The sequence below is a fragment of the Ailuropoda melanoleuca genome, chromosome 5 (genome assembly GCF_002007445.2).
Source record: "Ailuropoda melanoleuca isolate Jingjing chromosome 5, ASM200744v2, whole genome shotgun sequence".
Lineage (NCBI taxonomy): Eukaryota > Metazoa > Chordata > Mammalia > Carnivora > Ursidae > Ailuropoda > Ailuropoda melanoleuca.
In genome coordinates this window covers 110389019-110405268 of record NC_048222.1, presented here as the reverse complement: position 1 = coordinate 110405268, position 16250 = coordinate 110389019, and the positions used below count along the sequence as shown (strand labels likewise).

Sequence of the window (16250 nt, the reverse complement as noted above, 5' to 3'; positions counted from 1 at the left end):
TTTAGAAATTAACCCAACTTTAGGTGGGTCAGTACCCGGAGGATTATTTAGAAATTAACCTTATTAGGGCACTTGGATGGCTCAGTTGGTTAACCCTCCAACTCTTTTGATTTCAGCTCAGATCATGACCTCAAAGTTGTTAGGTCAAGTCCTACATCAGGCTCCATGCTGGGTGTGGAACCTGTTTAAGATTCTCTCTCTCCTTCTCCCTCTGCCCTCCTCCCCAACCACTCATGCTCTGTCTTGCTTTCTAAAAAAATAAATACATAAAAAATCTTTTAAAAGGGGCGCCTGGGTGGCACAGCGGTTAAGCGTCTGCCTTCTGCTCAGGGCGTGATCCCGACGTTTTGGGATCGAGCCCCACATCAGGCTCCTCCACTATGAGCCTGCTTCTTCCTCTCCCACTCCCCCGGCTTGTGTTCCCTCTCTCGCTGGCTGTCTCTCTCTCTCTCTCAAATAAATAAATAAAATCTTTAAAAAAAAATCTTTAAAAAAATTTTAAAATTACCCTATTAAATATAAACATTTTTACATATGCTGTTTACTGAATTTATTCCTCCTTTCCCATAGGTTTAACGTACAAATTTTCAAACTTGACACATTAACAACGGAGGATATTTAATAGGTTCCCCTGAAAGGTTCTAAATGACAGGAAAAGATCAGTCGTGGTAGTATAAAGAAGAGATTCACTCTATGCCAGTTGTAAATGATAATTCCTGAAAATAGTAACCACAACTAAATACTGTGTGTGTGCACACGTGCATACCTCCTTGGGAAATGCAAATTTAAGTGGAGAAAAGGGGTCAGAGGATTATTTTTGTAAAGTATAATTATACCCAGATTTAGCCTACAAGAGGCCAAATCCAGGTATCTTGAAGTCGAGAGGATTAAAGTGATGACAAGACTATGAAACTATGGACCTCTAATAAGAGAGATATGCAAATGTTGTTGCAGGGAATTTTTAACTATTTTAATCATAAGTAAGTGACCTTACTTATAAAGTACCCGTAATTCACTCTCAAGAGTAGAACATTCCCAGATAGATTCAGTGAGTTTCTTCTTTGTTGTTGGCAACTGAACCTCATTGAACTAACCAGGCCTTCAGGCTATGAATTGAGCTGGCAAAAATCAATCTGTTCTACCTGCCCGTGAATCTACAAAACTTAATTTGGTTGTGGATAGAATAAACTAGATGTGAAAAATGGAAAAGGGAAAGAGGGTAATGCTTGATCATTTTACTTGCACTTGTGAGGATTTCAGTGCTGTGCTTCTTTGAGAGAAATCCCATGGAGCCAATTCACCTAACTTATTCCAAAACAATTCTCTGTTTGGAAAGAATAATTTTCATTGTGGGTGTTCCTTGAAATTGCATGGCTCATCCCTGTTATTACTGAGATGTGCGCTGTGCAATTGAAATTACCAGCTTCGCTTCCGCGCACTGTAGAGATTAGAGCTGTATCCCACACGCAGTGTCAGATAACCTGCTTCATTTTGTCCAATGCACACTTTTAACCGTTAGTAATTTTTTAAATGTGGAAAAGCCATCTCAACCTGATATTAAACCAATTATTTCATGTCAACACTATCAAAAACAGGAAAAGCTGGAGATTTGTTTTAATCGGGACATTGATTTTCTTGCAAAAATTTTAAAATCAACTTTCTTGGCTCGGTTTGAATGACATTTTCATTTTTCTTTGAAATAATGTGAATGCTTTTGTTCCTCCAACGTAAGACAAAACTGGACTAGAAAAGATTGAAAAGGATTTAACTAACTTGGTAGATCCATTCTCCACTTTATTAGGCTGTGTTGTCTATTTGGATTTCTGGAGTATTTTTTTAAAACCTAATAAATCAATTAACCAATATTCATTCTAAGATTTAATTTGGTGAATAGAATATATGTGCTTTTCATCAGGCCACACATCTTTTTTTAAGTCTGAAACCACCACACACAAAGAATTTAATTCTGACAGACATTTGTTCTCAGCATAAATACTTTAGGGCCAATAGTTGTCCCCACTTAATCATGCTTCTTAAAAGTGAATTCCAGAAGACTTGAGGCCCCCAGTGACCCCTGGTAAGGTGAGTTGTCAGTAAATTACTTTTATGATGTGCCCTAGGGAAGCAGGTCTGCTGGAAACTTGGTAGGGAGCTGGCCCCCTCTTGCCTGTAGGGGGATGACCTTTAACTTTATCTAACCTCTGCATTTCTAATTCTAAATTTCTGGGAGGCACTTAGTCACATTGTTGGATATCATAGGAAAAGTGAGACCTTCCCTGTACCCGTAAGTTAGTCTTAGCCACACATTTGTTGTTGAACTTCCAGATGAAGCATGCCAGTAAGCTTTTTATTTCCACAATTTAATTTTTTCCCTTTCTATAATTCATTACAATTTAATTTTAAATACCAAACATTTAATGAGTTGAAATATAAATGAGTTCAAAACAGATTCATAGTTAAATTATGACTGCCTTGGGTGACATTTGGAAAACACTGTAGAAAATTTAATCCCATAATTTTGCTAATTTGAATTTATTGTGACACTTGAAAATTTATAAGTTATTAAAGATGAATAACAATATTGCATCAGAATACATTTAATTTTTCACAAAATAGTGATTAAAAACAAGTCTTGTCAATTTTTTGTTGTTGTCTCCATCATGAGAAAGTTTTTATTGTGCTTTTTGGAATAATAATGTACATTGACATTATCAAACAGAGGAATTTAGATTCAGTTTTGAAGGAAGAAATATTAGACTGCCTTTATTAGACTGGAAACATTGAGAAATAATGCCTTTTTACAAGATATAAAATACAAAGTATCATTAATTTCTCATTAATGATCAGGGCATAACTTGGTTGACCCAGATTTTCATGTTTTAGTTGCATGAATGTCTAATTTCTCTTCTTTTCCCGTTAGTTTTGGATGACAGTTAATGGGCCAGTATTTTTAATTCTTCCCTCAAGAAAAGTATTTCACTGTTCAGTTTTATTGTCTATAAGTGTTCTACCTGGTTTAAACATATGTAATACTTACATATTTACATATATACATACTTACATGTACACATATATGTAAGAGAATCCTGTGTGGCTGAATGAAATATTGCTTTTCCCCACAATGACACACCTAATTTTTAATCAGACGGTGTTTAGGTATATAAGTGTAAATTCACAGACTAAATGTAGAATATTTCTATAATCCTTTTGACTTTTATTTCAGATTATAGCACAAGCAAAGCCAAGCTATCTAAACTTTGCCTTTGGTACCAACCCTTTGAGGAGATCAACAATAACAGTCGTAGACACAATTACTGTAACATTAGTAATTTTTTAGTGGGGAAGGAAAGAGATCAGCAAATTCCTTCCTGTAAATCAAAGGTTCTGGCTCAAGAGCATATATAAACAAGATGTAAGTTTTAAATATAGCTTAAATGCCACCCAGGAGAGAAACTCAATGGTAAAAGAGTTGTCAACAGACGGAAAGGAATCTTTAAATGATGGAGACAATATTAAATTGGTGACACTAATGTTAGGACTACACCGGCATGTGCTTCCAAAAATTTCAGCACAGAATGTCCTCTTCCCTGCACCCCTCCCCCAATTGTTTATCCTTGGATCCAGGAAACATACTAATAGTAAAGTCGAATGTTGATGTAACTTGTTGATAACCCTAAGATTTTACTTGAGAAAATGGCAAACTCACAATTTTGAACTGAATTTGGAAACAAGAGTTAGAACAAAACAGATGACATATGTGAAGACACTAGCATTCAGACTGTCTTAGTCTGTTTGCTTATGTTAATCCTACCAAAGTATTTGTTTGTCCTCACGTCTGCAACTGCTGAGATATGGCTAGGTGGTCTTTATTTGTTTGTGTGTTTGTTTTTGTTTTGCTTCATCAAAAATTTTATGTTAAAGTATCTTGATGATTTTAAACAGTACTGTCATTGTCTGGAGACTTGCTATTCAGTTACCATTGAACATGGACCAGGAGACAATTCATAATATGTCTTAGGTCCTGAACAGGATCCATCTTTGGAACCCAACCCAAAACATAAGGCCTGGAGTATGGAAGGCAGTTCCCCACATGAAAATCAGAGTGCTCTGACCGCAAGGGATGGCTGGTGGGCAGGAAAGGCAATAGGGTTATGAGAAAAATCTAATGAGGGAAAGGAAACAATAAATTACCTGGTACACAGGGAACAACGCTTGAAGGATATTGGCAGAAAAGAGACCAGAGGCTTTTATGCAGGAAACATCATGGGGATTGAGATAAAGCTAGACATGTAAACTGGGGCAAGGCACAGTACTCATAAAGGGTCTTATGTACTCAGTGAAAGATTCAGAGTTTCTTTCTATGGTAGACAATGAGGACAATTATGGCCAGCCCCCAGTGATGTGGCAGGCTTCTCTGTAACCAGTTGGCTTCTTCAGGTGCTATGACTGCTCTACTTCCCCTTGTAGGGGATTCGGGAGCTCTTCCCCATCCAGAGGGCAAGGCAATTTAAGAATTGAATCTAGAAAGAATTGAAAAATGCATGCAAAGGGAGAAGATCCTAGGAAAAACAGAAACTCAGTTCAAATGGGCTTAATCCAAAAACAAAACAAAACAACTCTCGGCTTTGCTTTCCCCCGTTTTGACTTGGGGCTTTCCCTTGTGCTAGCTTCATTCTTGGGCAGACTTTTCTTCTGTGGCACAGACCGCAGCAGCCCCAGGCTCACCAGCTTAGCAAATTCGGAGGAGTAGAAGCTGCTTTTTCCTAAGGGGTTCAACCAAAGTCTTGTAACTGAGGCCACTCATGGATTTCAGAACATGTGCTGCTATGATTGGCCAGGCGTGGGTCACATGCCCTTCTCCGGAGCTGGGGGCAGAGATCAGCAAAGTCCATCGCACTGCACCCCAAGCGCGGAAGGGGTAGTGCTCCGCAGGAAAGCTGGTGTTCTTACTAGAGGAAGGGAACGTGTACACTGGGCTATCCACGCAGAAAGCAGACATTCACTGCTCATGGGGCAGCTAAGCCTGCTCTGAATCAGAGTCCAGGCTCTTAATATTTAATTCTGCCTGTCCTTCTTCCCATGCTTTTTATTACTGAGCTTTCAGCTGTGTCATATCATAGGGCCATTCAGAGTTGCAAAGCAACCCAACTAAAGCTTTCTGTAGGTACAATACCTAATTAGGTGGTGCTCTGTCAATGTTCACCTAATACTAGTGTCTTGCTTATTTCCACTTTCATTTGTAAGACATATAGACCAAGATACCTAAAAATGATGGACCAGTAAAGTATGCATCAGGAAACACTGCTGAATCACCAGAAACAATGGCGTCCAGGAGACTGACTTAGTAACTTCTAAGCTGCAAGCTATGACTGCTCCAAAAAAGGGTCACTGCAGCCCTGTAGAAAACACAGCTACACAACCCACGGTCCTCCCTTTATTTTGAAAGCCTTCTGTAAAACTTCTATTTTAATTTCATCCATTGATCCTGTTTATTAGTGAGTCGCTATAGAGTTTGCTTCCAAATCTAAAAGGATACCAGGTGTATGTAGGGAACTGCCTCCAACAAGCTCAGAGAATATGACATATTTAATGATAAGGTTTTGCATCTTTGTAACATATAGTTTCGGAATATTTTGCACCTGTGGCCGTAAGATTCACATTTTCTTTCCATTGACGTTGAGCTCCATGGTGTACAATTTAATTAACTTCGGTAAACAAGTATGACATGTTTTAATTTGTCTTTAGTTATAATAGTATAATTAATGTGCTGTAGACTACTTAAAGAGCAATATTGTCACTTTTTTATACTTTGAATATTTACATGAGTCTGTTAGGGTGCCTTTGCTAGGTATTTAATATGCATATTAAAATCTGTTCTTGTTTATTCACTTAAATGAAAGCAAGAGAAAGTTTGAATAGCGCAGACTCTACCCAAGAATGTGTACACTTTTATCTCTAGCAGGACAATCTTTAAAGTAGTCATTTGTTTTCTCATTGAGAGCCTTGGTCACATATAAACATGTTCTTCATATTAATGCTAACTACATGCAATAAGCATTCAAAAATAAAAAGTTAATTTCATTTTAATGGAAAAAACTAGTTTATATCTTATATGTCTGAGTTTTAAATAGGAGTAGTATTACGCAAGTGTATGACAGACTTTCCCTTTTGTTCTCTCTGCCTAAAATTATGCCTAAGGACTCACTAGCCTTCACTTAAAAAGTTTACTTGTTTTCCGTAACACATATTATGCCATTCTCAGTCATATTTGTTCCTTCTAAAACCAGTGTTTAATTCGCTTATGTAAAAAGCTGAAATGACTTGCCCCTTCTGCTTTATTTCACTACCCTGACCCCTTGTCAGACTGTTCATTCTGCCACTTGGTTATGTCATATGATGGGAAAGCATTTTTCTTTGAAACTGGCCTTTCACTCTTAGAAGGTCCAGATGGGATCCAGCCAGAGGATTATTAACCAGAAGATAGATGGTAATAAAGCTACGTTTGGTTTGTTCGAAAAGCAGGAATTCAGCTCAGAGGAATAACCTATTTTCCGAAGGGTTTCTGTGTAGGAACTTACTGAATGTCTCCCCTGTGCTTTGTAGATCTGCAAAAGTAATATGGCTCAGCTCCACATGGGGGAGATGGCTTTAGGTGTATCATTCATTCATTGATGGATTCATTCATCAAGCTAATGTTTATTGCACCTCTTCGGATTGAGCCAGAGGAACTGGGAAAAGTCCAGAAATGCTCTTTTTGTATGTTGATGGATTATGATGAATTAATTGTAAACATTCAGGTAGAGATTGGTAGTATTAGAAAAAGAAAAAGATGGAGGGAATGAAGGCTTTTGGATTTGTGTGCCAGGGTTACTTTCTAAGCAGGTTCCAATTATCTCTCCATTTATTTGTTCATTTATTTGGTGTGAGGCTGTCTGAGTGTTCCCACCACTGACCTGCAAAATACTAAAATGCATAACATTTCCTTTTAGCCATAACAGAGAATGGGGACTTCTGATCAGCTGAATATTTTGATTAACTAATAATTTAAAAGATGCATGGTGAGAATTATCAAGGAATATACATGCAAGTGTCATGAAAAACATGAAAATAATGCCAAGCATCGTTTATTCTTAGATGCAAAATTTGAAACATTGTAGTATTCAGGTCATCCTTAGAAACATATCAGGTTTGCTGTCCCTCACCATCCTTTACATGAAACCCTTGACACAAGATAAGTTTTCAGAATTCTAGGATTTTCTGATTTATACTAAATCAATATGGTTCACTTATTAGTATTATCTGACAACCGTGCTGGGATCTGGGATAGCACCTTGTAATCAATGTACAGAAAAACATCTGAATATGCAAAGTGAGCGGAATAAATAGAGACTATAAAATGCTTCACAGCAGTTCAGCTCTAGTTTTGCTGGCAAATAAATTTGTACTAAACTTATAAGAAAGGTTTTGCTTTTCAAAGTTTTTTGGATTGCAAACATGCTTACAAGAGGTTGTGGACCTCTCAGATCACAGTTCTGTGCTTTAGTGTCTCATTCGTCCGGCAGTCGGTTCAACATCAACTTTTAGGGACAGAGCCAGGAAAGCAAAAATAAGCAAAAATGGCTTCTGAGCTTCAAAGGAAATAGCTGTCACTAAGCACCATGTGCTTTAGTCATAGAATCATAAAACTTTTAGAAGTCGAAGGGACCTTTGGAATCACTTAACCTAGCTTTTTCATCCTACAGTTGAGGAAACTAGAGTCTGAAGAAATGAAATAATTTGTTTGAGGTTGGTTAGCCACACAGAGTCATACTGACATTGAATTATATGTAAAATTAATCTTCATTATTACCAAGTCTCATGTTTTGCTGTTCATTTTCCCAGAATGTTCATGTTTCTGAGCGACAGTGAAGAGTAGATTAGAAATGTGGAAAGCATAGAGGGCACTCTAGGGGATGACTTACCAAGCAGTGGAAACTGATAGCAGGGTAGGAAACAGCAGATCTGCAGAGCAGAGAGAACATTCCATAACATACCCTGAAGTCTAGACAGCACGACTGATGGATTCATGTCAGGATGACAATACCTGCCGGTTGTTCAGGTACTCTTCGTAAAAGAAGATAGTGTTTATCCATGAACACAAAGTGAAGGGCTACATGGCACTACTCGCCAACCTATTCACCCTGGGTTAGATTTCTTTCTTTCCAAACATCCTCAAATGTCGGGACGCCTGGGTGGCTCAGCCGGTTAAGCATCCGCCTTCAGCAGAGGTCATGATCCTGCCTGCTGCTCTCCCTGCTTGTGCTCTCTCTCTCTGACAAATAAATAAATAAAAATCTTCAAAAAGAAAAGACAAAACATCCTCAAATGTCAAAATAGAAAAAAAGAATTGCATTCACTTTTCAATGATATTTCAATTAAATGGAATTTCTTAAGGGAAGAGAGACATGAAACTGCACTATTAATGCTGTTGATGATTAGAGTTATTTTTAGGAAAACAATCTCCACGTGTGAAACAAAATACAGATGAGCTCGTTCTTTTAAAGGATGCCACTAAGACATGAAAATTGTATTTACAAAAGCAAGGATGTATGAAATATATTCTTTAAAGTTCAACAGAAAAATTTTTTATTAGTCTAATCTCTTAAAATGCAGATGTCCCCAAGAATACTGACTCTTAACCTTACCAGTCTTTTTAGTTTAGTGAGATTTCAGCTCTTTCCTGAAATGCAGATTTTGATGGTGAGAAAGTTTGAGAATCTTTGGGTTCAAAGAGGAAGAAACAGAAAGAAATGTGAAACCTGAGAGAGTTTGGACACAGGAAATAAATCTCTAGTTTTGTAATTTGGCCCACATTAAAGTAGTAACTTCCAGAATTAAGCTCCATTGTTCAGATCTCAGGATTTTATGTTCTTTTTGTTGTTGTCGTTCTTTTCTTTTCTTTTTTTTTAGATTTCATTTTCATTTATTTATTTGAGAGAAAGAGAGAGAGCGCGGAGGAGGAGAGTGGCAGAGGGAGAGGGAGAAGCAGGCTCCCCATGGAGCAGGGAGCCCCACATGGGGCTTGATCCCAGGATCCTGAGATCATGATCTGAGCTGAAGGCAGCTGCCTAACTGACTGAGCCACACAGACACCCCCTAAATGTATCTTTAGGTAGCCCCTTTTGTGGATGGTGGGGGGATTTTACATTCTTGTCCAAGAATTTTGAAACCTTACTAATTTGCTTGGACTATTCATATTCAATGCGATGTTCCTCATTTTCTTTTTTAAAATAAAGTACCTGGATCAGACTGAACAGAGATAAAATATTTTTCAATCTTGATCCTCACTTAGGATAAATGTCCAAAGCAAATGCTTTTACTTTATTCTTCATTTTTAGAGGAGAAATAAAGAATACATATGATATATTTATAAGTTTCTGAATATAAAAGGTGACCCATTGTTAAAAACTGGAGCCAATTACGTCATTTCTTTTTGTTTTAGTAATGTAAAAATATTAATACAAAAGATCACTGTGGTTACAATGGTTGGTTCTTGGAAAATAAATTTAAGATTATGTTAAATAATTGAATTTAAAGCATGTAATAAATTATACCAAGTACTTCAACATATGTGGATATTATATAGCTTGTAGGCCAGAGTAAAGTATACTCAAGACATACTGTGTGGTAATCACTTAGATTAGGGGTTGGCAAACTACAGACCAAATCTGGCCTGCTGCCTGTTTTTATAAATAAAGTTTTATTGGAGCACAGCTATACCATTTGTTTACATATTAACTGTGGCTCCTTTTGTGCTACAACAGTGGAATTGAGTAGTTGTCGGAGAGAGCCTATATGACCCACAAAACCTTAAATATTTGCTATTCGGCCCATTAAGAAAAAGTTGGCTGACCCCAAATTTAGATGATCAATTAGTTATTCCCAGTACACTCCTCTCTGAGAAGTTGTATTGCTTTAAGTCTTCGAAGACCACTAGGATATCATTTGTACAATATTTTAACAAAATAGGGGTATCTTTAAAAAGTTAATGTATTTGTCTAAATGCACATTTTAGTCCTATCTAAATACCTAATTTTTTTAATGGTTTATATTTTGTAGAGTTTTGCATTTTTTAGGACACCATTACCAAGAACTGTTTCTGAGAGTTCTACGTATGGCGCTAGTAAAAAGAAAATATAGGTGCTTTTGATTGCAGTCATTGGCACACCTGGAGCTTTTATACATATCTCAAATCCCAGCTGCATTGTTTTGACCCTCTGAATATACTGCTGCTTTCTACCATTAACAGTGCAACATTGACTATATATAACTCCATCCTTCTGTTCTATACAAAACAGCCTAAAACATTCTTTATGAGTTACATCCTTTATTGTAAGACGAACCACCTTACACTGCCATTATCTCTCCATGTAGACCATAGGCTCCGAGAAGACAGGGACCATACTGATGTCATCTTCCTATATAGCAATCTTTGAAATCATTTACTAAACGAAACTGATATTTTTGTCTGAAAGCGTGCTTTCAGAATTTTCCTCCTTTGCTTATGCTTAGCAGATGATGTATGTATTACAATAAGGGTGACAATGTAATTTGTCATCCAAACTGGTAAACTTTTGAAAGTGAAAAGAGGGTCTCTTGATTTCGTTAGAACATAGACCAGAACTGTATCCAAGCAAACTAGGACAAATGGTCACCCTCAAGCTTTATAATTTTTAAGTTACCAAATGTCCTTAACTATACCATATCTGATCACTAACTCTCTATCGTAAAATAGGCATAAAAATGGCCTTGATGATGGCAACAAAATGACTAAAAACAAAAATGTTTTAAAAATTGAATGTCTGTTAACTTTAATTTCGTATATTTTGTGCCTGATACAAGCAACACAATGACCAAGCCTCCTCCTTTTGCTCTACTTCCCTAGTATCTTCTCCTCCTTTCAGTCATCAAGAAACGCAGGAAAAGCAGGTGGCTGTCACTACAGACAATTGCCAATAAAAGAAAAAGAAAAAAAAAAAAAACAGGAGTAAGAAGGGGGCTGATCTAGGCTTGTGGCAGGATTAGGAAGCAATATCTTGCACAAGTCATCTTGCTTCATTTTTTTTTAAATCACTGTTTTTAAAGAAAAAACCATCATCAAGCATGCATCAATCTTGCAATAAGCTTCACTTATACAGTAAACCCGAGCACATGTTAAATTATGCAGCTCACTGTATTCAGCCAGGACTTTCCAGTCCACCCAAAGTTTCCAGTAAAATTCTGTTTGACCTTTGTATAAAAGACCACCTTTACTAGGTGACTTATTTTTGCTGCCCTCTTGGGTGGTCGAATGAGGCAGATTTCCGTGTTGAACAACATACAACCTTCTTTTTGCCAACTGAACATTACACTGGGATGTGGCTTGGAGGAACAGTTTCTCAATACTATAAACAACGGCTTTCTTGGAACAGCTTGTTGCTGAAGCATAAAGAGAGGTTACTCTTGGTTTAGTCTTGAGTAGCATATGAATTGGTTAAGGAAGTAAGTGTGGCTGACCCACCAAATTACAGTGACCATAATATAATTAAGTTCGGTATCCTCCCTGGAGGCTCTGAGAAGTATTATTATGACACCAAACTTAAAGAAAAGGAATTTTTTTAAGAGCCAGGAGATTAGCGAGAAGCAGCCGTTGGGGAAATGTTGCAAGGTTTAAAAAAAATTAGTAGAAACAGCATAAAAGTTGTTCAAGGAAAAAGACTGGTTAAAATGCAAGATTTTGTTATCTGTGATCCTGAGTGCATTAAGGGTATCATTCCAAAGAGTAGGATGTCTTGGGATTAAAGATGCTACTGGAGTTAGAATGGAAGGGGGGCGGGAATGGGGGGTTAAAGATGTGTTCAAATATTAAAAACAAAGTAAAAATAGGAAATGTTCTTAAAAGAAATTATTGGGAAGACATTTGCTCTCTGCCTATCCAAATTAAATTAAAAATAAAATTTCTGATAACAACTTAGACTAGTAAGTTATAGACTTCATATAGACTATTAAACGGTTATTAAAGATGTAAACGACTCTGAGCGGAAAGAAGGGGACAAAGGAATGAGATTGTAGAGCTATTTACTGGCTTGTCATAAGGCCACAGCATTCTCGGCACAGCAGTTCTCCCAGTAGATGTTAGTCTGGCCTCACTAGTCACAGGGACAAAAAGTTTCTCAGAATATGTATGAAAGCATAAACACTGAAAAGAAAGATGCTTAGCCTGGATTTCTTTCCAAATCATTGTCGTTCAAGGCATTACTCTTTATTTCTTAGGCTCCATGACAGATTAGCATAGAATAGATGGTCAAGTCTTCAGGGCAAGGGTGATTTATTCTTTGGTAATATACCGCAGCTTTGTCATCCTATGTAATTGTGATATTTAGCCAGTCCTCTTATCATTCATTGGTTACAACCGAAGAGTAGAGCGGGTCATCCTACTTATGTCCCCTTCAATACCCTAATAATATTCTCGTCATGTGTCCTGCCTTGGGACATTGCAATAAACATTGCTTTCCTAAAAGTAGAGTGCTTTGGGGTAGAGAAGGAGAACAGCTACTCAGGGTGAATTATGACCCTTCAGATGACATTGGCCAAACAAAAAGGGGCTGAATATAGTCTCTGGCAAATTCATCTTTTATACAGCCAGACTTCTGCATACCTTTGGTTTAGAGAAGGGAATGCACCTTTGCAAAGTCCACTACATTTCAGAGGTGTCACAAAATACACTTCCCTTTAGTCCTTGCAATAGTCCTATAATCCGGGCGTTAGTATCCTATTTTATAGATAAGAAAACTCATTTTCGAAGAAGTAATATTCCAAAAGATATATATCTGGTAACCAGCAGAACCAGGATTCAAATTCATGCTGACTGACTCGAGTAATGGTGCAAAATTCATTCAATAACTATCTAAGATCCAGTCTGTGAACATTCGAAAAAAATTTTGTTCCAGAATCAGCACTATTGCCAATGGGGCTGTCTGCTATGAGAATTAACATAATAAACTAATAGAGAGTTACACTCATCAAGTTCCTGCTCCAGGCAACCTGTTTTCAGGTAGGGGTGAAACTTAGACTAACTTGTTGAAGCAGAAAAGATAGCTACGTTTGATCTGGCCTTGAGCAATACAAATTGTAAAGGAAGCTATGCGTGGTCTGCTAGAAGAAGCCCAGTTTGATGCTGGTTGACAGCGTGCCCTTCTGCAGAATTAATGATAGATTCTTTTTTTGAAGTCGTAAGCAGCCAGCAGGTGAAAACGTTCATGCAGGTCTTAGGGAAAAGGTTCACCTGTGGTGAGATAAGCCTTCCCCTCTCCTGGGTGAGTGGGAAGTTTGACTTTTCTGCCAAAATAAATTGAGAGTCTAAATATTAGAACTTATGGGGAAGGGTTATGCCCTTCTAATGTATTTGAAGAAACCTGAGGCTCTTTTGTTCTCTTGTTTTCCTAAGTCCATTTTCTCCTCCAAAAGGCACATGTCATGGAGAGCGTGTTAACTGTCAAAGAGACTATGTAAAGTGGTAGATATTCATTAACTCTGCCTGACGAAACACCTGTAGAATGGGAAGTGAGGAAATGCATCATCCAAGAAGTTGTATGCAAGAATGGAAGCGTTGAGAATTCATTCTCATACACACAAAACTGCTCAATTCTCCTGTATCTCCCACTCTGTGCAAGATGTAATTACTCGTAAATTGAATGTGGTTAAAGGGCATGGCATTTTATGGGTTTAAAGTGGGAGCATCAAAAACCCTCCTCATTGGAGGACTCATTTGAAGTCGTAAGCAGCCAGCAGGTGAAAATGTTCATGCAGGTCTCCAAAAAGTTCAGTGTGTGATTAATGTCATCTAGGGCCCATGCCAAACCAGTAGGCAGATAATATTTGGGAGCTGGTTTTACATACTGAAATCATTTCAGTGACAAGATAAATACCTTCCAAAGAGTTTGGGCTGCAAAAATGAAAAAATCTTTTCCTAATATGCCAGGTTAGGTCATACGGTTGTCTCGGGCCATCGTGTTTAAGCTATACCTGCACATATGCAATTTGAAAAGATAGTTTGGCTTCAGAAAGCTTTTATTAATGTATTTATTTCACCCAGACAGAAGGTGTTCTTTATAACAAACAGGAAACCTCACTAAATATAACCCAAAGTTTAAGCAATGGAAAGGCACATAGATGATGTCGTACATTATAAATATTTTTTGTACTTGCTAGTTTATTTCTAAGGAAATCATGAGAATGACATCATAACGATGACTGACTTTTATTAGTGTTTGTGCTCTGAAGCTCGAGACAAGTAGTTATAAGGAAAAACAAATTGTCTAGTGTTACTCCCTAATACTTTGCCTTATGTTTTCTAATGACATTAATCCTGGGAAGTGATTCTAGGACTACTATATTATCATTAGCTGTCTTTTACCCATTTATCCCAAAAAACAACATGGTAGCAAAGCACAAAATGTGTTAAACTTATAATGGGAAATAATTACCTTTTCTTTTTGTCTGAACCACTGCTTCACTTTGTTTACAGCTCAAAAAATGATTTTAGACAGTAGTTTATAGCCTATTACTTGTTGCTATTAGAGAAGGTTTTTCATAACTATTGTATATGTTAGCAATATGCTCCTTTGTTCTACTAATACCAAGTGGAAGTCATACCCTTTCCAGATAAGTCCTTTTAAATGACTTATTTAATAAAATCAAGTCTTAAAAGACTGTCGTGTAAAGATATACAAAATACATGAGATAGAGCTATAGGTCTTACAGTCTTTAATTCATATACTCAACAGGTAGTTGAGTACCTATTAGAGATCAGTCATTGGGCTGAGCGCTGGGGTACAGTTAAAAAAAAAAAAAAGACTTGACTTTCATTGAAGGCTTCTTCTTTATGGTGTAGAGAGACTGGTAGTGTGTTGTACATCAACAAGAAATGATACGATTTTGATGTGATGCGATATGATAGTCGTGTGGTGTCCTAGCAATATGCAGAAAGTACCAGGTAAAAAGAGAGAAACATGTTGAACTCTGGAGTCAGAGAATAGTTTGCAGAAGAGCTGGATCTGGGTCTTCAAGATCAATCGGTTCCTCCAGAGCAACTAGATGGGGATGGTCTTCCAGGCAGAGGGAGTACCCGAGAGCAAAGGCATCAGGATGTGAAAGCCTGGGGAGCGTGGAAGAACATGAGATAGAACAGCAGAAGTTGAGGCTGGAGAAGAGCTTTAGGGCTGTCTTGTGGTGCATCTTGTGCTCTCTGTTAAATAATTTGGACTAATTCTTTAGGTGGTGAGAGTCAAAATTTTCGTTATTGTTTTAAGGAGGCAAAATAAAACGATTGGATTTATTTTTCACAAACGTGTGAAAGAAGTGGGGAAAGGCTATTCTAATCATCTGACACAACCAATAGAAACAAAAAACTTCCATAGTCAAGGACAAAAATGAGTCGTCCTCTACCCTGTACATGCTTTTCTTAACTATATTTTGATTTGTATCAGAAAATTACTTGGTTTAAAGGAAACCTAGCTTTATCTGTGTTTTAACTAGTGCAATGGACAAATGCCAGAGTTACTCCAGCATTGATAAGGGCAGCTCTGTCTCAGGCCATTTCCTACTTCTAGACTGTTCTGGAATGATATGTGGTATTATACAAAATAATATTCACTGTACATTTGAGAGTACTCTAGAAAACCTCACATGTATCTGTGATAGTCTGCTGTTGATCACATGATGGAAAGATTGCCAGTTTTCCAATAAAATAAATAACTTACTTTATCATTATAGTGATAAAAATGTGAGCTTCCAGGTACCTGGATTTCTAATACGCACATCAACCGGGCCTTACCTTTTGGTTATAAGAAAAAAATCCTTTATATCATGCATATTAATTTTGATAAGTAATTTCACATTTCCTGAGTCCCTGATTCCCACAATCCAGATTTATAGGTAGAATATAAAAGGCAATATATTTTGTGTCTGGAAATATTTTAAAAAGAGAAGAACAAAGTAGTTTGTTAATATTGCCAATATTTGTGTCCATAATTTGGCTGATGAACTGCTGTTTCTAGAATTTTACTTTTTTTTAACCATATGATGATTCTTGACGTATATATATATATATAGTTTTTGTCAATGGGTTTATATTTTCTTTTTTAATATTCAAACACCACTTATTAATGCAAGCATAAGTATCTTTATTGATATAACTGAATATGCCTGTGTAAATTTAGATTTCATATATA

General features: G+C 37.1%; 1 protein-coding gene across 3 annotated transcripts in view; it reads left to right on the top strand.

The window, feature by feature from the left end:
* The window catches only part of HHIP (hedgehog interacting protein), a 92497-nt gene that overhangs the window by 24982 nt on the left and 51265 nt on the right, over positions 1 to 16250 (top strand). The window lies entirely within an intron of this gene.